The 22,500-nt window shown below is 37.1% G+C and overlaps 1 protein-coding gene across 5 annotated transcripts in view; it reads left to right on the forward strand.

Moving 5' to 3' along the window:
- Window positions 1–22,500, forward strand: part of LOC118445199 (uncharacterized) — a 271,029-nt gene that overhangs the window by 70,554 nt on the left and 177,975 nt on the right. For all 5 annotated transcript variants that reach the window (XM_085662506.1, XM_085662507.1, XM_085662508.1 and 2 more), the window contains exon 4: window positions 9,916–10,029. The gene's annotated coding sequence lies outside the window, so the exon portion shown is untranslated. The remainder of the gene's footprint in view (window positions 1–9,915; window positions 10,030–22,500) is intronic.

Raw genomic sequence — 22,500 nt, forward strand, 5'->3', positions numbered from 1 at the left:
TCTCTCTCTCTCTCTCTCCCCTCGCGTCTCTTCTTATCACCTCGCCCGTTCAGCGCTCTAATCTTCAGGATCCCCTTGATCTCCCGTCACAACCCCGTCCATCCCCTGGGCCTAGATATCCGAATTCAGTCGGTTTATTTTCTTTAACGACGAAAGGTTATGATCGTTCGATTAAATTCTTCTGTCTGTCTGTCTATCTGTCTCTCTGTCTTTCTTTCTTTCTTTCTTTCTTTCTTTCTTTCTTTCTGTCTCTCTGTCTGTTCTTTAGATTCGTGATAAAATGATGAGACAATAATGTGGATCTTTTTTTTTTCTTTTCCTTTTTTTCTTTTTTTTTTTTTTTTTATTCTTAATAAATTATCCACTTTGACCCTTTACTTGTCAATATTTCTATTGTCTGCATAAAAAAGAAAAAAAGAAAAGAAAAAAAAAAGAAATAAATGAGAAAGCTTATATTGAACATACACGATAAGTAAAGCATTATTTTTTTCGTTCCTTGCGAGATTACATTAGAAGAAAAGGGTAAAGGATTACGAATTCTGAACCCTTATGTATACTAGAAATGCCAACGAATAAGTAACTCCGCCGATAAAGGGACAGCGAATTTATTGCTAGCCGTTTCCACCGGTGAGTTCCTATCTTCTAAAGCTTATAATTTTGACGACCCAGATAAGCCGCCGCGAATAGCACAAGATGGAGATGGGTGGGAAGGGAGGGAGGGGGTCGAGAGGGTGACGGTGGATGGGGATGGGGAAAGAGGAGGCTAGAGGGTGTACAGCTTTAAAGTACCGTGATTTCTGCGGTATATTTCGGAGAAGGTGAATGTCCCAGTTAGAAACTCCCTAAGTCCATGGGACACGTGTAGAAAATATTAAAATGTTGTTTTGAAAAAAGAAAAGCTTCTTTATTTTTATTTCCTTTTTTTTTTATCTTTTCTCCTTAGGTATTTTTAAAAAAGAAATAAAGTGAAGTAAGAAAGATGATAAAAAAAAAAAAATACAATATATAAATATATACGGACTATATAAAAGGACTTCATACATATTGGGGTTGTTTTCTCTCTCTCTCTATCGCTCTCTCTCTCTCTCTCTCTCTCTCTCTCTCTCTCTCTCTCTCTCTCTCTCTCTCTCTCTCTCTCTCTCTCTTTCTCTCTCTGATCTAGCAACGTTACATATACATCTATATGTATATGTACACATGTATATATGTATATTTTTGAAAAACCACCTAGACGACATGACGTACGAAAGTTCGGAAGAAGAAAATCGATGGTAGTCGTTGGATGTCTCAAGTTGGTTTAGTGTTTCATCCCCAACCCCAAAACCACCCCCGCCTTTCGTTGGTTGGTATGGTGGTGAAGAAGTGGTCGGGAACAGATAACAAAAATACGAGGTAAGTTTTCGAGAGGCCATAACCTTCTCCCGCGGCACGGCACGGCACAGCACGGTACGGCACGGCACGGCACGATTCGGTATGGTAGTGTGGTGTGGTGTGGTGTGATGTGATGTGGTATGGTGCGGTGCGATGCGGTGCGGTGCGGTGTGGTGCGGTGCGTTGCGGTGCGGTGCGGCGCGTCGCGAGCCGCACGCATTAGCATAGTAATGAATATTATTACATTTCGGCTGCACACTCAGTTTAATTCCATCTTCCCAGTCGTAAAGATAATAACCGAGTGGCGGCTGCTTCGCGCTGTATTCTCGGTAGAGCCGGTTTTGGTTCTGGTGGGGTAAAAGTGGGAGGTAAGGTGGAAGGGAATGCCGTGTGATAGCGGGTGGTAGCGGGGTTGATAGTGATGATGGTGTTGGTGTTGGTGACGGTGATAGTGGTGTGGAAGAGGATGTTGCGCGAGGGGTTAGTCGCTGGAGGTGATACTGGCGATGGTCGTGGAGGTGAGCTAGCTTGAGAAATACAGAGAGAGTAAGAGAGGGAGAGAGACAGAAAGACAGAAAGAGAGAGAGAGAGAGAGTAGAGAGATGGTTCCGAAGGAAGTACCAAAGGCGGATGTCGCGGGGGTTGTGCCGGGTGGTGGTGGGAGGATAGTGGGTTGGGTGGTGGCGCGGCTTTAAGAGGTTCTCAGGAGGAGTAAATATAAACTTGGGAAAGTGACAAAGATAATTCTAATAAAAGCGACGACGACGACGACGACGACGACGACGACGACGACGACGACTGCGACTACCAAGAACGACTCTGCGAAGACGACGAAGAGCACTACCTGCCTTTCTCCTCGCTTAATTCGTGACATATTCCGGCATTGCATTACTTTTGTCCCATACCCCAAACCTTCCACCCTCACTACCCCTTCTCCCGTTTCTATCTCTCTCTCTCTCTCCCTCTCTCTTTCTTTCCCTATTTCGGACTTCCTCGACAAGATTTTGGATGGGCCATCTCACTTTGACTTGCCCTTTTATGAGTGGTGGTATATCGTTTGATCCCCCTTCTCTCCGACACTCTCCCTTTTCAATCCTCCCCGCTACCCTTTTCCCCGCACCATGGCTCACCCTCGAAATAAAGACTCCCAACCTTAGTATAACCTAAAGTAAAGATTTGGGGTAAGGACGTGGAGATGAAGCGGCTAATCGGGGGTAAACTTTAGGCACGAGTCGTCGTTATGTTGCTTTGCCTATTTCCTTTTTTCTTTTTGCTTGATTGTTGGTTTTTTATTTATTTATTTTTTTTGCTTGTTTGTTCTTCCCCTCTCTTTCCTTGGCACTGAATATCAAAATGAGTGCTTAACGATCTTTCTGTGCAATATTTTTGTTCTTTTTTTTTTCCTGCTTTTTTATATTTTTTTTTTTTTTTGCAACGATGTATCGTTACAACGAGAAAACGAAAAATCAATAACCAAGAAATAGATGGAACTGCCGTTCAGTTTCAGAAGAGCCCAAAAGCAGGTACATGTTATTTGTACATATGGTATACTAAACTATCCGGTATACTAAAGGGTTTTCGTTTCGCGTCATATATTTCTTCGAATACCCAATTCCTAACGTTAATTCGTGATACGTCGCTCGACAAGCAGAGACAGAGATAGAGAGACAGAAAGATAGAGATAGAGATAGAGAGAGATAGAGAGAGAGAGAGAGAGGAAGGGAGAAAGATAGAAAGAGAGGAAGAGAGGGTATGAGAGGGAGGGAGAGGTCGCGATATATTTTCCGCGGAGCAACCAACCGACGGACGACCATGCAGTATGTATATTTCCATTCCGCCGTTACGAGGTGTGTAGGATGATTTTATATGCAAAGAGTAGTTTAGAGCTAATTGTTAATAATAGGATTGGTAAGGTGGGAATTCACCCCGTGCCCGGCAGTCGAGTTCTCTCCCTCTCTCTGTCTCTCTCTTTCTCTCTCTCTCGCTCTCTCTCTCTATCTCTCTATCTCTCCACGTTCTCCCAACTACCCCTTTTCCATCCTAGCCTACTACACATCGTACTCTACAGGCGCATCTCATTTGACACTAGAGTCAGCGGTGCTCGCAGATCTCTACCTGTCCGTCTGTCCGTTCGTCTCTGTCTCTACTGTCCGTCTGCTGCCTCTGCTGCTGCTGGTGCTGCTGCTGCTGCTGCTGCTGCTACCACCACCTCCACCTCCTCTTCCCTCCCTCCCTCCTGCTCTCTTCCTCCTCCTCTTCCAACCCGTTCCTGCAGCACCACCTCTACCACATCCTCAACCTCCTCTATCCTACTGCAGCATAGCTGCTAGCCAACGTAGATACGTACCGTAGGTGGACGTACGTACGTTAGTACGTAGCCACGTACGCGTGGACGTACCTACCTACCTACCTACCTACCTACCTACCTACCTACCTATTCTCCCTACGTACGTACGTACGTACGTAGGTACTCGTACGTGCCGGGCGCCATTTCCGCGCCCTGGTATAAACGTATACGCCGCGGCACGTACGAGTACCTACGTATTATTACGTATAAACGCGTAATTCTGAGTTATATGCCAGCCTTGTTAATGATAATTAAAACGCCTCGCTCTATACTTTTTGCCTTGGAATATTTTCTGAAATTCTCGCCCAGATAATGGCGCCATTCGTATCTCTTCTCTCGTTTCTCCTCTCTCTCTCTCTCTCTCTCTCTCTCTCGCACTCTGTCTTTCTCTGTATCTCTCACTCTCTTTCTCTCACCGGCTTTTCTCTGGATTCTACCCTCCAACCAATGGCTTTAACATTTCTCTTTCTCTCTCTCTCTCTCTCTCTCTCTCTCTCTCTCTCTCTCTCACTCTCTCTCTGTTTCTGTTTCTCTTTCTCTTTCTCTCTGTCTCTCTCTTTCTTTTTCTCCCTCTCTCCCTCTCCCTTTCCCCTCTATCTTTTATCTTTCTGCGAACGTGTTGTTCGTGAAAACGCTTGGGTCCTTTTAAATGTTATAACCTGCAGTTCTATGAGGGGCAGGCGTTTTTAAACTTCAACGTGTCAATTAAATTTTCACGATTCTATTGGTACCGAGACTCTTTTAGGATTTTTGCGAGAAGAGGAACAGGAATTCTCTAATGCGACTGTTTTCTTTTGAAAAAAAAATATATATATATATATATTTCTTTTCTTTTATTATTATTATTATTATTATTATTATTATTATTATTATTATTATTATTATTATTATTATTATTATTATTATTATTATTATATATCATCATTTATTTTTCGTGGATTCGTAACTCGTGCGAGTTTAAATACGGGCAAATGGAAGAAAATGCATTATAGAAATTAATGCGATACGTTAAATTGAAGTTTCGATGGAATGAGAATAACAAGGCCGAGCGTGGATATACGAAGGGAGTAGATATCTATCTATCTATCTATCCGGTTGAGGGGTGGGGTGGCTTGGGGTAAGTCGGAGTAGAGGTACATTGTACGAAATATGGCCGGCCGATGCGATCCTCAACGGGGCAACTTTACAACCCGGGCAAACCGCCTCAGCGCCCTTCCATCTTTTGCTCCAGTCCCGCGACTCATCAGCATGAATATTCATTATTTGATGATATTTCTCGAGCAGGCTCTCTCTCTCTCTCTCTATCTCTATCTATCTCTATCTTTGTTTATCTATCTCTTTCTCGCACCCTCTCCTCGTAACGCAGGATCGTTAGATGTTAACGACGATCGGTAGCTACGAACGAGAGACCGAATGAACGATCGATCGGGGGTGAGATTGGTTAGAGAGAACAACGTGACGAGACTTCTCACAAATTTTGCCCATTTTACACGAATCCGTATCCTCCTTGTTTCCCCGATAACAATATCTATTAAATATTCGAGCTACGTTTACGATGACAAGAAGAAGAAAAAGAAGAAGAAGAAGAAGAAGAAGTAGAAGAAGAGGAAGAAAGATGAAAACAGAAGAAGAAGAAGAAGTAGAAGAAGAGGAAGAAAGATGAAAACAGAAGAAGAAGAAGAAGTAGAAGAAGAGGAAGAAAGATGAAAACAGAAGAAGAAGAAGAAGAAGAAAAAGAAGAAAAAGAAGAAAATAAACATTGTGTGCATTTAGCTTTCTTTTTTCTTTTCTTTTCTTTTATTTTTTTTCTTCTTTTGTTCAACGTTAATCCTTTTTCTATCCTCCTTTCTTATCAGTTCTGAAAGAGAGGTATATATATATATATATATGGACGATTGCGTTTAACCTGTTTGTTGGTTAATTTTATCGAATAATCATTATGCTGACTCGCGGATCTAGAAAATGGATCACGTAGGGATATATATATATATATATGTATATATAGCTATGTATATATCTGTCGCACGGTTTATATCCAACTCCTCTTCACACGCGTGTGTTGGACGCAAATGTAAGAGGGGTTGTGAAGTGAAGTGATGGACGGTCGAAAGTCAGTTCACTCGTAGTTCGGTCGATGGTCGGTAGCTCCAGCTGTCTGTAGTTGTTATTGTTGTTGTGCTTGCTATTGGTGTTGATGGTGTTAGTGGTAGATGGATAGATAGGTAGATAGGTAGATAGGTAGATAGGTAGATAGGTAGGTAGGTAGGTAGGTAGGTAGGTAGGTAGGTACTACTAACTCGTTGCGATCCTGGAAATGGGTGTTGAGGTTAATAGCCACCGTAAGAAGGGTAGCTCTAACGTGCCCTCTCATTCTGAAATATTCACAAGTACGGACTCTACGCCGAGTCGAGAATCTGCGGTACCGGAGATATTTGCCGATGATGTCTTATGTATTACGATTTATCACATACACATACACACACAAACATACATATGTATATATATATATATATATATGTATATACCATAAGGAACATATGCAAATGTATCCGTGTTTTTATGTATAAGAAGTTCGTTTATATGTAGAAGGGTATATGATAGAGAGAGAGAAAGAGAGAGAGAGAGAGAGAGAGAGAGAGAGAAGAGGTATAGCAGGACTAGATAGGGTTAGCGAATTAATGAAAGCCAATCCGGAAAGGCTGGGTGGTCTTCCTATCTCCTTCCCTCACCCTTAACCTTTCCTTTTCTCTTCTAACATCACCACCGCACCATAAACAACCCCGAGAGATTTGGATAACGGACAAGGGCTCCGGACACCATCCCTATTCTTCCGATATATATATATATATATATATATATATATATGTATGTATTCGAAACCGAAGTTAACTCTTCTACCGTAAGAATCATCTTGATCCTTCTATCGTTCATTTCGATATCGTTTCCTCGTACTCTAAACTGTTTAAAGTTAGAAATGTGAAAAAAAAAAAATAAAAAAAATGAAAGAAAGAAAAAGACAATGTACATTGTTTAAGAAAAATAATATATAATATCTCTTTTCGTTGGATGGAGGATATAAATATCGAAGTATACGATGCGACATTTAGCATATCGTAAAGACGCCTTTTTGTATTATTGTCGTGAAGGGCTCTGAAAAAGGGCTGAAGTAGGGATGTCGAAAGCGATAGACAGGGTGAAAAGAGGAAGAGAGAAAGTGCGTTGTGTATCTCGACCATAAAGATTTTTACCAACCAAAGTGAGAGAGAATGAGAGAAAGAGAGAGAGAGAGAGAGAGTGAGAGAGAGAGAGAGAGAGAGAGAGAGAGAGAGAGTTTATTGTCGCGAGTTATAAATGACACCGAGGACGTACGCCAAATATTCAAATGACATTTTTATCCGTGGATCCTTTCGGGCGGAAGGATTTTGACGAATCGTACGCGGAAGAAGGTGGAAATGCTAAAAAGTAGGGGTAGAGGGTGGAGGGATGAAACGTTCTAATGCGGCTTTATCGAAGAAGACATTAGGCGCAAGAGCAAGAGCAAGTTTATTGAGAAGGGTTTGGAAAATTTTATCTTGTATGACATTTACTTTTTTTTTTTTTTTTTTTTTTTTTTTCTTTTCTTTTTAGTTTACTTTAATTGCAATAATTTTTATACTTCAAGATAATACGTATCGTAGATCTATCATCATACGAATCAATCGATAGTGTAAGAGAAACAACGATATACTATACTCATATCATTCATTCAATCTCCTGAATGAATAATAAATCATTAATAAAGTAAATTTAATATTTATTAATAAAATAACGTTACGTGATAACGTGATTGTTATTATTATGCATTAATCAATGGAAAAATGATTTTTAACGTTTCGATAAAAATCTTTCATTAATGTATTACACGTTAATTTTATAAATTAATTATGACATTTATTGTTTATAATAAATCAATGAAACACGATCATTGATATCGATCGTTTCTATTACTCATTGTATTGATATTATGAAAGAAATATTAATGAAAAGATTTATCATTAATTATGATAAAATTATTGATTGGCAAAATATTTGGATTGGAAAGAAGAAGAAGAAGAAAAAAAAAAAAGAAAAAAAAAAGAAGAAAGAGAAAGAAAAAATAGATAAAAGATATAGGGAAACGTCAGTCCCTTTATGTTTCATTCTTCTCTCTCTCTCTCTCTCTCTCTCTCTCTCTATATATATATATATATATCTATATATATATATATATATATATATATATACATATTTTTTATATTTTTTTTTTCGTTAAGAATTTATCTCGAAGCGACGTTCTCTTCTTTCTTAATGCGTCTACAGTCTCTCTAACCGACTGCTACGTTCATCATCCATCCCCCCTTTCTTCTTGCATCTCCCTTTTAGAAAATTCAAGTTCGAGCCGAGAGACCTGAGGGTGGGTGGTGGTGGTGGTGGTGGTGGTCGGGGTGGGCTGATACGAAAATACGGCGATTTCTCAGGGTATTAAGTGCGCGCCCGCGACCTTTGATATTAATAACAATAATAGTACAAAGTCGTGGTAAGGAAAAGGGCGAGAGGTGGTTGTAAGGGTGAAAGGGGAGGGTAAGCCTTATGAGAGGTTGAGTGGGTGGTGGTAGTAGGCGGGGAAGGGTGGGTACGTCGTTCGCTGGTTCAAGAAAAAAAAAGAAAAAAAAAGAAATAAAAGAAAAGAAAAAAGAGGGAGGGGAAGAGAGAAAGAGAGAGGGAGAGAGAGAGAGAGAGAGGTTACTTTTCGCGGCCAGATACAAATTACAGCTCATTTTTATGCCATTTTAATATCGCCACGCGTCATTAAATAACCCTCGTTCGTACCTTTTGCCTTCACCCTCTCTCCCATCCCTTCCCAACTCACCCATCCACCTCGGCCCTTTAACAACAGGGCACTACCTCGACTACGTAGTCGGTCTCTTTTTCGTTTTCGTCTTCGTCGTCGGCATCTTATAATATAGCAGCGCGTTACCACGAGAGAAATGAAATATTCGTACGCACCCATTAGAGAAGCCTCCTCTTACCCCTCTTAACTCTCTGCCTCTCTCTCTCTCTCTCTCTCTCTCTCTCTTTCTCTCCCTCCTTCTCACTCTCATCTCTCCGTCACCGAAAAATGGTACGAATCGCGTTGAAGGAAACGTACCGGCAACGAAAAATCGACGGAGATTTTCTTCGTAGCTGCGAAGAAAATCTCTTGCCGGTAGGGGAGGGTGGGGGTTGGGGTGGGAGTGGGCGGAGAGGCGGGGCGAGGCAGGGCGGGGAATCTAAGCGCGCTTAAAGGAATTTACGTACTTACGGTATATATATGAGCTATGGATGTGAAATTGAAGAAGCGAAAAAAAAACAAAAAACGAAAAACAAAAGAAAAAAAAGCAAAAAGGAAAAATCAAAGGAATATCGGTAGAGGATCGAAAGCGTAATTTCGTATGAGAAAATAAAACTATGGAAAAAGGATGACAAGTGGGGTATAAGGTAGGGATTGAGGACGAAGAGAAGAGTTAGAGAGAAGGGATGAAAAGAAGGGGAAGAAAGAGGGAGAAATTTTCTAATAAGAGGAAACTATACCCTATCGTTTTTGAAATAACGTGAATATAACGGGTTGCTAATTTTTCCGCGTCGGATAATGTGCGCTCGAGCGGAACGTTAGATCGTAAAAAACTCGTCGATTCCTTTTTGAACGCTTCCGCGAGATATCGTTCCGCGATTTAACACGACGGAAGTTGAATGGTTTTTTTTTTTTTTTTTTTTTTTTTTTTCTTTTTATATGGCATACGTACATACATAGTAACGTAGCATTTTAACTTTATGCTAATTCACGTTTAGGTAGATACAAGAGAAAACGTATAGGGTATCGTTGTGTATCGAAGAAGTATCCTTCCCCTTTTTGAAAACGCGCACCCTACTGCTTTTCATCTCTCTCTCTCTCTGTCCCTCTGTATCTATCTATCTATCTCTTTTTCTTTCTCTTTTTAAGGCAAAGTTATAAAGAAGAGAGACACATTATATAATGTGCATCGAACATATTCATAACTCCCATTTATATTGCGTAGAAAGTATAGTCGGTTGGTCCTTTTTTATCCTCTTTCTCTCTCCCTCCCTCCCTCTATCCTCCCCTCTCTTTGTCTGTTTGTCTCTCTCTCTTTTTTTATTCTTTATATATTTTTTTATTCCAGAGTTGGAGAGAGGATCGCGGGGTTGGAGTGGGGAGAGAGGAACAACGTTCGTACGGCACGCTCGCGAATCCTTGGAAAAACGCGATTTTATCGTCCGCCTTTTTTTACGACATGGTAAGGAGCATACTTTTTAAATCGCAACTTATTTTCTTTCCTTTCTTTTTTTTTTTTTTTTTTTTCTTCTTTTTTTTTCCTCCCTTCTTCTTGAGATTTACGAGATCCAAAAAAAGTTATCCAACCTTACGAATATCACGGTCGCGTTTTAAATATTCTCGCGAGAGAACGAAATTGTCGATCTTTCATAACGTAGCTCTATAAGACAAACTGTGTTTTCTTCTTTTTTTTCCCCTCCACCACCCTTCCCCTCCCCCTTCTTCTTCTACCCCCTATTACTTCTTTTTAAAACTTAACAATTCGACTTTTGTTTGATTTAAGAAGAAATGGAAAAGGATAGGACGAATAGGATAATGATGAAATACAAATTGATTGATTCATTCATTGATATATTATTTATCGATTGATTTATTTTATCATATATTTTTTCTTCTTCTACGATCATTTTATCATCATCATCATCATTATTATTATTATTATTATTATTATTATTATTATTATTATTATTAAATTGATTTCATTGACGTTATCTTTATTAATGTGAATTTTAATCAGAAATATTTCGCGTTTTTATTAGAAAATAATCAACAAATTCGTTCGTGGTGTAACTTCTTGAGAGATTAAGAGAGAAAGAGAGAGAGAGAAAGAGAGAGAGAGAGAGAGAGAGAGAGAGAGAGAGAGAGAGAGATAGAGAAAGGGGGTGAAGAAGGGTGCGAGGCGAGCGGCAATGCTGGCAAGTTCCTTACGAGGGTGCCAAAGCACGGAAGCAAGGGTAGTTTCGAGGTCGAATCTAACGCAGAACAGGAGGAGAGGAGGTGGGGATTTGTTGTACGATAGTTCGGACGATCTATGAGCCGAGTTCGCTAAGAGATCACGAAAGGGGTGGATTTACTGGTCCATCCCGCGTTCACACCACACAAATCCAAGTGACCGCCTTAGGACCGACAATACCCCCCTCCCCTCCCCCCACCATCCCATCTTCTTCTCCCCACCGTTCCCCCCGTACCCCCTTTCAAGCCCCCATACCTACTTTACCCTACCCTTGTCTCTCTATTTCTGCGACGCACGTCTCCCAAAGTTATTTACGTATTCTACCGAGCGTAAATTCGTAGAGAACTACACTTCGAAGATTGTTTGGATTTTATTGTTACTTGGTGTTTTATGCGTTAATTATACGTCACAATTCGTTATCAATACGAAACATATTTCTTTATTATTATTATTATTATTATTATTATTATTATTATTATTATTATTATTATTATTATTATTATTATTGTCATCATCATCACCATGATTATGGTTATTAGTTTTTTTTATTCTCATTTTTATTATTATTATTATTTCAATTTTAATTTTAATTCTTTCATTATCATTATTATTATTATTTGAAATCAATGGAAATATTATTATTATTATTATTATTATTATTATTATTATTATTATTATTATTATTATTATTATTATTATTATTTTGATTATTTTTCTTTTGATTATTTTTCTTTTCCCTTTTTCATCATCATCATCATCATCATCATTATTATTATTATTATTATTATTTCACTTTTGATTTTAATTTTTTCATTAATCATTATTATTATTGTTCGAAATCAATGTAAACATCGTCGCGTTAAATTATTACATTCGTCTGTTATTTATTGACGTTCGATGCGAGAATAGATGAATTTTCATTATTCTTTTTCTTTATCTTTTTATTCCTTTCACGTAATAAAACGCACGAAGAAAGTTATTCTTACATTATGTAATGCTTATATTTAATTAACATTGAAAATATGTACATGAACGGGACGTGACTTAGGTCTGTTTTTTTTTCTCTTTTTCTATTTTCTTTTTTTTTTTTTCATTCTTTCTTTACTAAGGGGTCTTACAACCCCCTTCCTCCTTCTCCTCCTCCTCTTTTACTTATTCTTCTTGTTCTTCTTCTTCTTCTTCTTCTTCTTCTTATTATTATTTCGCAAATCGTTTTTTGGTTTATGGCAGGTTGCATGTGGAGTTGAAAAGAAAAGCGAGGCTCGTTAGTTCCGTGAGATATTAATTATTTGCCCGCCATTGCCGCGACCTCTCGGAGTAATGGTGAAAAATATCTTAGGATTGTATAAGGGAGGAAGTGGGGAGTAGGAGAAAGTGGAGGGAGATGGGTGCGGGGGCGTGGAGAAAAAAGGTTGAGGTTATGGGATGGATTTACATTACGAAAGACGACGGGATTTAAAGGTGGTGAGAAGGAGGTGAGATGGAGAGAAAGAGGAAGTGAGAATTGGTATGGCGAAAGTAATAGCAGGTGCCACCAAGCCGGAAAAGAATAAGAACTAATGCGTATCGGTGTGTGCCTCGTTAGATTTAAATTGGAGGGAATGACTGAGTGTTTCACGTTATTCATACGAAATAATATAGAAAAATAAATATTTTCTACTTCTCGAGCTTCGTCTACTTCACTCTCTCTCTCTCTCTCTCTCTCTCTCTCTCTCTCTCTCTCTCTCTCTCTCTCTCTCTCTCTTTCTGTCTTTCTCGTTCCCTCTCTTACTTCGTATTATAATTGACGAAGAGAAAAACATACAAGCCTATTTAATCATTGTTCATGAAGAAGAAACGTAACATAAAAAACATGTTACTTTTTTTCTAACGTTTGCATTACATCGAATGTTGTTGTTTATTACAGTACGATGATGAAATTACAACGACGTGTAAATAGTTTGCTCGAATCATTTTTTTTCTTTTTTTTTTTTTTTTTTTTTTTTTTTTGGAATCGCTCGTTCTTGCGCTATTTTACTTCCCAACGATTTCTTATTTTTTTTTTTTTTTATTATTTTCTCCTTTTTGTTGTCGCGAAAAAAAAATATGGGAAAAAGAAGAAAGAGAAATAAGAAAAAAAATCAAAAACACCATCCTTAAAAAAAAAAAAGAAGAAAAGAAAGAAAAAAAAAATCATACACATCATCGTTCATTTACGGCATTCGTTTCAGTCTCTCGAATTTTGTCTTCTTCATCTTTTTTATGTTAGATAAATCATAAATTTGAATGTTTGGACAATTCGATGAAAACGATTAAAATCTAGAGAGATAATAATTGAATCATCGTGAAATATTATGGGTGACATTAGCGTATCGTCTATTAAACGACGTTTACCTAACTCGTTGCCGCATTGGCCTTTAACCTACTCTCTCTCTCTCTCTTTCTCTCTCTCTCTCTCTCCCTCTCTCTCTCTCTCTCTCTCTCTGTAGGAGGAAAACCACTAACGTGGGTTGGTTCGGGTAGTTCGAGCCGGCCGCTGTGGTGGTCGCTTCTCTAAGATCAAGTGCTTTCCAGTACCGCACTAAAGCCAAACCCCCCCATTTTCTACTCTCACCTTCCCTCCCACTCTCTCTCTCTCTCTCTCTCTCTCTCTATCTCTCTTTCTCTCTCTCTCTTACTCACAGTCACTCACTCTCTCTTTCTCGCTCACTCTCACAGTCTTTCGAACGAGTCCATAAGTCCGTTCTATTCTACTGTCCAGGAAGAGGGGAGGGGGGCGGATTGATAAACCAACCACCCACCCTCTTTCCTCTTCCCTCTTTCCTCTTCGCCGGTTAAATTCTTGTGGCCGGCCACGGCCAACTTCTACAGTGGTTCTCATTTCCGAAAAAGATATCCTCATTATTGTCTATAATATTTAATATACATTGGATATATCGAAAACGTATCGATTTAATTCTTTTTATTATTCACTTTAAATAATCAATTGATTATTAATATTTTTAATAATTATACACAAGACTGAATAGATCTTGCAATTTTATTTTATTTTATTTTCTCTCTCTCTCTCTCTCTCTCTCTCTCTCTCCTTTTTTTTTCTTTTCTTTTTTTTTTTCAAGGGGTTGACGAAAGAAGACGCGAATAAACATTAATTCCATTGTTAATTATAATATTTATATTTTTAATAATTACATACAAGACTGGACAGATCTTTCAATTTTACTTTATTTTATTTTATTTCTTTCTCTCTCTCTCTCTCTCTCTCTCTTTCCTTTTTTTTTTCAAGAGATTGACGAAAGAAGACGCGAATAAACATTAATTCCATTGATAATATTTTCTACACACACACACGCACACACACACACACACACACACATATATATATATATCGTTTTTGAGATTAATCGATTTCTCGACTCTGTTATTGAATGAAATAATATGTACGTAGAAAAGGTTACGAAAGATTTGACGAAATAGATATAGTAAATAAGCATTGTCATTGTTACGAGATATTCCGAAGTGAACTTGGTTTCGATCGTACGTACGTATATACAAAACAATGTAGTATACAATGAATAACCTCGGAGAAGGACGCTGTAAACGTGACACGTTTAGTCACAGTCTCGCTACGACAGCCATAACGTACGGACACGGACGTAAAGTAATAGAAATCTTTCATTAAGAATAATTCTACGAATGAAATCATTTCTTTATCGTTATTAATTTATCGTAGATAGAATCAATCATTTTCGATTATGCAACGATAGTGTGTCGACATTGAAGAAAGGAAGAAAAGAATAATACGTATTTTTACGTTTAACAAGTTCATTTATATATCGTATATGTATGTATGTAATATTATAAAATACGATTAATGTTTGTATGTATCTCTCTCTCACACTCTTCCTCTCTCTCTCTCTCTCTCTCTCTCTCTCTCTCTCACTCTTTCTCTCTTATCTCTACGATATGTAAGAAGAATTGACGCAAGAGGAGTAGGATTCAAGGACTTCGATAGAAGTCCTGCCTGACGGCCCGTTCAGACGTCCCTAGGGTTGTGAAATAGAGTCGATCCAGAGTGAGTGAAAGAGAGAGAAAGAGAGAGAGAGAAAGAGAGAGCTCGTAAGTTTGCTCCTCTCGTTTTCGCGTGAGAATGACGTCGTAACGAGACAATGTTATCCATCGTGGGAGTAGTTGTCCCTGAGAGAACAAATATTGTAATATAGAACAAGATGATAAGAGAAAGAGAGTGAGAGAGAAAGAAAAGAGAGAGTTACAAGAGTACGAGAGAATACGAGAGAGAGAGAGAGAGAGAGAGAGAGAGAGAAAGAAAAAGTTGCGTGTTCGATCGACGTGACGTCACGAAGTAACAGAGTTCGTACATTGAGCACCCCCAGGGTGAAATATTTCAGAGCCGCGAGGGATAGTGGGTCAAGCTGCTGCTAGAGAATTAGGAGAGGACTACTAAAGAGAGAAAGGGACACTATAGGGAAAGGTGGTAAGGGTATGGTAAGGGTGGACAAGAGTATTGTCACCGGAAGTAGTAGTCTCTCCATTGGTAAAGTCCAAAGGTTGAAGTAATTGGATAGAGAGAAGGAGATCGAGGAGAAACAGAAAGAGAGAGAGAGAGAGAGAGAGAGAGAGAGAGAAGGTACGTAGATTTGGGTTTTGCGTTGTCCTTTTCTAAATACGACATCCACCAATCCATGGACCACGTCCGTCCGGTCTCTCGTTTACACCGGATATTACCTAAGCTAGTCGTATTATACGTGGATGCTAGTTGAAGAACTATAATAAACCTATCGTACAGAAGGGAATAGTCGTGAGCTTAAGGTCTAACGTCGTTTTTGCGTGTCCCTATGTCACGCGATTGACCTTACTACTTCGATCGCTATTATTAGACCGATAATGTTTATATTATATGTATATATATATATATATATATATGTACATAAATTATTTTGTAGTATTCGTAAAGATTAGGATTTCTAAATAAGAATAGGAGAAATCGAATTTTCATTAAGTTATCTAGATGTACGTACATACATACATACATACATACATACATACATACATACATACATACATACATACATACATACATACATACATACATACATAGATACATACATGCATGCACATATACATATATACATAAGTTGAAAACCCTTATCAAGAAGGAGTAAGGTTGGTAGCAGGTTGGACTCTCATAAGTCTAACCAAATCGGTCCCAACCAATTGTTGTACCAAGTCGTTGGGCGTACTTTTGATTTATCCTAATTGCTATTTCGATAATGAAGGTCGGTAGGACGGTCGGTCGGTCGGTCGGTCGGTTGGTCTGTCGGTCGGTCGGTCGGTCGGCACGAAGATTTAAATGACTCCTTGCATTCCCATTATCGAACTTGGACGTGTGCGGGAATAATACAATTGCATTCGAGTTAAGGAACGTTTGTTAAGGAACGTTTGTTAAATGTAACCCGACTACCCTTAATCGTTAATTAATTTACGCTAATAAATCTTTGCCGTACGTTTGAATAATCGTAAAGAGAAAGAAAGAGAGAGAGAGAGAGAGAGAGAGAGAGAGAGAAAAGGACGAAAAGTTAATACGATAAAACTTTGATCCTGTCGATATTATTCTTATTATTTTTCACATTTTATTCATTTTTAATCTTTGACCATTATCACCAAAAGTCACCCAAAATACGAATGATTCTTGCTTTAGTTTATTAAATGAACCACAAACGAACCAGTCAAGGTCCTTAAAACCTTTCTCTCTCATTCTCTTTCTTTCTCTCTCTCTCTCTCTCTCTCTCTCCTTCTCTATGTTATGTCGTTTCATCGTATTCGCAACCATTTCTAGATTGTTTTGTGCGTCTTATGAAACCGCAGATCTGGAATTAGTCTGCCCTCAAAAACCGCCAGGAGAATGTTCTACGTGTTCTCTTATTAATACAACCGCGAAATGTATAAGAACCCTTTAAATGAATTCTTTACAGTATTTAATATCTTATTATCTTGTTATCTCTAATGAAAGTATCTCAATTTTACGAGTATATAACAATTGTATACGTAATTTTACGTCAAATTTTGTCGATCTTTTTCTTTTTTATTTATTTTATTTTTTTTTTTTTTTAACTTTTCTTTCATCTGTTAGAATGAAATGATTATTTTCGCTACATCTTCGACCAAAACAAAAAAAAATATATATATATATATATACGTGTATATATATTTACGTATATATATTTATGTATATATATTTATGTATATATATATATATAACTTTGGAAATACAGGGAAAATAAGAAGAAGAGAGCGCGACCGAATGGCTCCCAAGAGTACAGAGTTCGAATCCCATTACCGGACTCGCGCCCGTTAAATAGGTCTCGCATCGTCAACCGGAAAATATACACACCACCCTTGGGGGCTGAGTTCTATACGAATACATCTTATTCGTGTTGTTCGAACAATGAAAATCGATGGGAGTTTACGGGGAATAGAGAAAATCCGCGGGTACACGAATCTATTTATTATATCTGTCGAATATTCTATATATATATATATGTATATATAGCTTCGAAATCGAATACTTATGTATGTATATACAATATTATTTTGAAATTATTACGATTTATGTCTTATAAAAATTTAAAATTTAATTCTGACATTATCTCATTTCTTTCTTTTTTTTTTTTCATTTTATCCATCTGATATCTAATTCGTATTATACGACTAATATATTTTTATCAAGTTTATATATAATAATAATAATAATAATAATAATAATAATAATAATTATTATTATTATTATTATTATTATTATTATTATTATTATTAGATATAATTATTATTATTAGATATGTATGTATTATATATATGCACGTATGTATGTATGTATGTATGTATGTATGTATAATTTAATATAATCAGCAAAGTGAAAGATTATTAATGAATAATTTAGAAAAGAAGGCTCGTTACAACAAAAGAAAAGAATTATACACATCGTAACGTAGGAATAATTGAGTAAAGTAAAGATACGAAAAGAAGAGGGTGGGAAGGGGGGAAGGTGGTGGGAGAGGATGGATTTGAGTGAACTTGGGGGTTAAGTTGGTTTGGATTTGGGTTTGGGTTTGGGTTGGGTTGGGTTGGGTGTATGTACGTCGTCTGGTTATCTACTTATTCGCGAAAAATCTTTCCTCGTCGTTAAGACGTTCTTGCGCTCTTCCCTCCGGCACAGAGATCGCTTTACGTTTCTCTTTTCCATTCTCCATTCCTTCTCTCTCTCTCTCTCTCTCTCTCTCTCTCTCTCTCTGTCTCTGTCTCTTTCTTTCTATTTCTCTCGTTTTTTTTTCTCTTGTGGATGCTCGGTAGGTACGTCGCGTTACCTACCAGAGAAAACGAAAATAAAATGTAAGTGGAAATTTATTGCTTCGAGCGATAGGAGACGTTTCCGTACTTTTAAATATTTTATAAACTTTCTTCTTCTTCTTCTTCTTCTTTTTCTTCTTCTTCTTCTTCTTCTTCTTCTTCGTTTTCTTCTTCTTCGTTTTCTTTTCTATCCAGGGTACTACCTCTCTTTTCCCCTTCCTTTCCTCGCCTCGTCTCTTTTCTTCTCTTCTCTTCTTTCCTCTTCTCTCCTCGTCGTCTTTCCTTTTCTTCTTCTACATCTTCTTCTTTTTCTTCTTTTCATCCTTGTCTCTCTACTGTGTTCTATGACGATACTGAAAAACGCCCAAGAGAATTCACAACGATCTAAGAAGATGACGTAAAGGAAGAAGATCGTTTCAAGTTGCCATTGTTTGAGTACTAAACTCTTTTTTTTCATCGTATCTCTCTCTCTTTCTCTCTCTCTCTCTCTCTCTCTCTCTCTCTTTCATTTGATCATCGTCATTTTAACATCAATTTTATCATATAATCTTCAAATGATATACATGTATATATATACACATTAGAACGATATTATCGATACGATGAATATGTACTTAGAATTTAATACATTTATTATTAAATATTATTAAATGTATTTAGACTCTAAGTACATTTATATCACATAATTATTTACCTTACATGATATATTACATATTTATATTTATATATATGTATTACGTGTATCTTGAAATTTCAACGATTACGATTACGATTACGATTACGATTACGATTACGATTACGATTACGATTACGATTACGACGACGACGATGATGATGAAGATGATGATGATGATGATGATGATCGATAGCTCATATAATTAATTGAAATTTATTTCTCTCTTTTTCTTTTTCTCGTTTATTTTATTTCACTTTATTTTATATTCATTACGAAAGTATCTTAGAACGAAGAACGAGAATATCAATTTTCCAAACATTTCGTTCATTCCCCTCCCTCTCCCTTCCTCTCTCTTTCTCTCTCTTTCATCCCACTTTTGTCCTTTTCTTACACATCAGAGAGTCGTAAAGGACAATGAGCAGATCGAATCAATAATTGCAATACATGAAAACGAAATTCTCCCTTGTCTTTTTCTTCTTCGTCATTTTCATTTTCCTCTTCTTCTTCTTCTTCCTCCTCCTCCTTTTTCTTCTTTTCTCGTGAAGGATCGTCTAACATTGCTCGATAACACGCGAACGATGAAAACAACATCCTCGTTGAGGGGCTACGTCGATCTTGTGAATTTTTAATGCCAACCTATCAGCGCCTTTCAATACGGTTATCCGAAAATTGACAGTACCCTCCTGCCCTCTCTACCCTCTCTCTCTCTCTCTCTCTTACTTTCTTTCTTTCTATCTCTCTTTCTCTCTGTCTTTATCTCTCTCTCTCTCTCTTTTATCAGTCCTCCGGTCTCTTTCAACGCGGTACAAGCGCTCAAATGAATATCCCTCTAGAGGCGAACGGATGGGTGGAAGGGGTGGATAAGTAATAAGTTCTTTTATATCGCTCTCCCGAACTAATAAGTCCCCTTGTCTCTCCGCGTTCCATCAAACGTGCTGAATTATTTACATCGGACCCGATCTTCCGTCGGTTTTAATACCTTCAACAGCGGCGACGTGCCCTCATGTTGGAAAAGTGCTCGGCTCGACTTTTCTCTTTTTCTTTTTTCCTTTTCTTTTTCTTTTTTCCTTTTGTCTTTTCTCTCTCTCTCTCTCTTTCTCTCTTTCTCATTCTTTATTTTGCATAGAATGATACATCGGGGTTTAGACTTTCGACCGACAGTTTTACGTATATTCGAGAGAAATATTTATGAGATTCTTCTACCTTGATGGTAGGAAAAGAAACGATTCATTCTATTTTCTTTTATTTTTATTTTTCTTCCTCTTTTTTCCTTTTTCTTTCTTTCTTTCTTTCTTTCTTTTTTTTTTTTTTTTTTTTTTTTTCTTTCTTTCGGAAAATTTCTCATCCTTCAATTTTCGTTTAAAGGCGGACGATGTGTCTATCTATAATGTTTCTATTTATTTATTTATATATATATATATATTTTTTTTCATCTATTGATAGAAAAATAGACGTGGATTAAAATTAAGTTAAAAAGAAAGAAAGAAAGAAAGAAAAATTGTGCGGCAAGATTTCTAAGTAAGATTTTTTATTATATGACACTCCCTATCTGATCTATAATAATTACATCGTTTTTCTACGTCTATCTATCATAAAGATTTATTTATTTATTTATTTATTTATTTATTTATTTATTTATTTATTTATTTATTTATTTATTTATTTATTTATTTATTTATTTATTTATTTATTTTATCTTTTTATTCATCGATATACAATTGCAATATAGACGTGATTGAAATTAAGTTGAAAAAAAGAAGAGACAACTTAGGCACGATTTCGTTCACGTTTAAGTTAAGCTTATTACACAGATACATTACTTAGGCATATAAATTATTAGATCATTAAATCATCGTCATTGTGAGTTAAATGTTGAAATGCTAAGGGGAAAAAAAAGGAAAAAAAAAAAGAAAAGAAAAGAAAAGAAAAGAAAAGAAAAGCTATATATATATATATATATATATATATATATATGCATACAGTAACCTATGGCGCGATCATGCACAACACGAAACTGTTCCAAAGAGAAACGTTGAATTACGAGAGTTTGCGTTAACCTCTCTTGCCGGTGCACGAAACGCGATGTTACGGCACTTTGGTCGACGAGGGTGACGTCCGGGTGAACCCCAAAGGAGGGGATAGTAAGTAAAAAAATAAAAAAGAAAGAGAGAGACAGAGAGAGAGAAAGAGAGAGAGAGAGAGAGAGAGAGAGAGAGAGAGAGCAAGAAAGTGAATAGAGAGAAAGAGAGAGAGAGAGAGAGAGAAAAGTGCTAGTAGCTACGAGGTAGATTATTTTTCGATAAGGAATAATTAAAAATTTTCTCGTTTAAAGTAGCTAATTCCATTTCTGCTAGGTTCCTGTGTAGTTAACGGGCAGGGGAAGTCGGAAATGCCCGGGGTACCGGAAAAAATAACCGCTAAAATATTCGAGAAGATAAAGAAGATAAAGTCTCTCTCTCTCTCTTTCTCTCTCTCTCTCTCTCTCTCTCTCTCTTTCTCTTTCTCTCTTGATGGTACACGGTAATTTACATCGGCGTGTGATTCCAGGAGTGAGTCGCGAGGAAGAAAAATATTTCAGGATTGTACTTATACCATCACCCCTCCACCACGAACCCTCCGGCCCCACCCCGCTGCCTCCTCTCCCGAGATAAATGATAATTAAAAAGAAAAAAAAAGGAAGAGAGATAGAAAGGAAGAAAAAAAAAAAAGAAATAAAATTTTCTTCCTAGAATAAAATAAAATCAATTTTATTCGACGATTGGAATTCGAAAGGAACCATAAATGTTAATAATTGTTTCATATGATATTTGACGATGTTTTTGTTATTGTTTGTTAAATTAATTTTATGAACGATAGACAAACATATTGATCGTTAGAGATAGAGATAAATATATATATATATATATATATATATATATGTATATATAGATTCAATGGTGGTTGTTCGTATAGGTCTATCGAAAGTTTCGGTCAACCAGAAACTCGAACAAGGATCATAAATCCCTTCGGTGGAGACTAATGTAGTGGTAATAGAGTATAAATGGGGGCCATGACCCGAAGGTCAGCCCGTCTTATACCCCCGTAAACTGTCGTCCGCCACCTTTCGCCCTTCTCGAAGGACCGGCCGAGACCTTAAACTCGCATAACACCGACCTAACCCATTATTCCGAAATGACTTATCGGCAGACTCTATGACCTAAAACCATTTTGATTCTGTTCAATCCGTTTCGTCCGACACGACGAATGAATGGTTGGTTGGATGGATGGATGGATGGTTGGTTGGTTGGTTGATTGGTTGGTTGATTGGATGGATGAATTGATATGTCTACTGGTTTTCTATCATTAATACGTAACATTTGTCATGACTATCTTATAGAAATTATGAAAGACAATTGATACGATAAATACAATACGTATTAGGATTAACCATGATTTAAATATCATTGATGATTCAAAATTAATATCATACGTATGTACGTACAATACAACGTTCATTGTAATTAAAGAATATATTTTTAATGGTCTAATATATTTCAAATGATAATAATAATATCTCGAATTGTATCGAATTGACGAAATTGAAACGAAGAAAACAAGAAAATGAAAAGGAACGAATAAAAAAAAAAAAAAAAAAAAAAAAGAACAAAAACAAAAAAAGAAAAACGTCCTATCCTTCGGAC

The sequence above is a fragment of the Vespa mandarinia genome, chromosome 18 (assembly GCF_050613455.1).
Source record: "Vespa mandarinia isolate Hongniang chromosome 18, ASM5061345v1, whole genome shotgun sequence".
Lineage (NCBI taxonomy): Eukaryota > Metazoa > Arthropoda > Insecta > Hymenoptera > Vespidae > Vespa > Vespa mandarinia.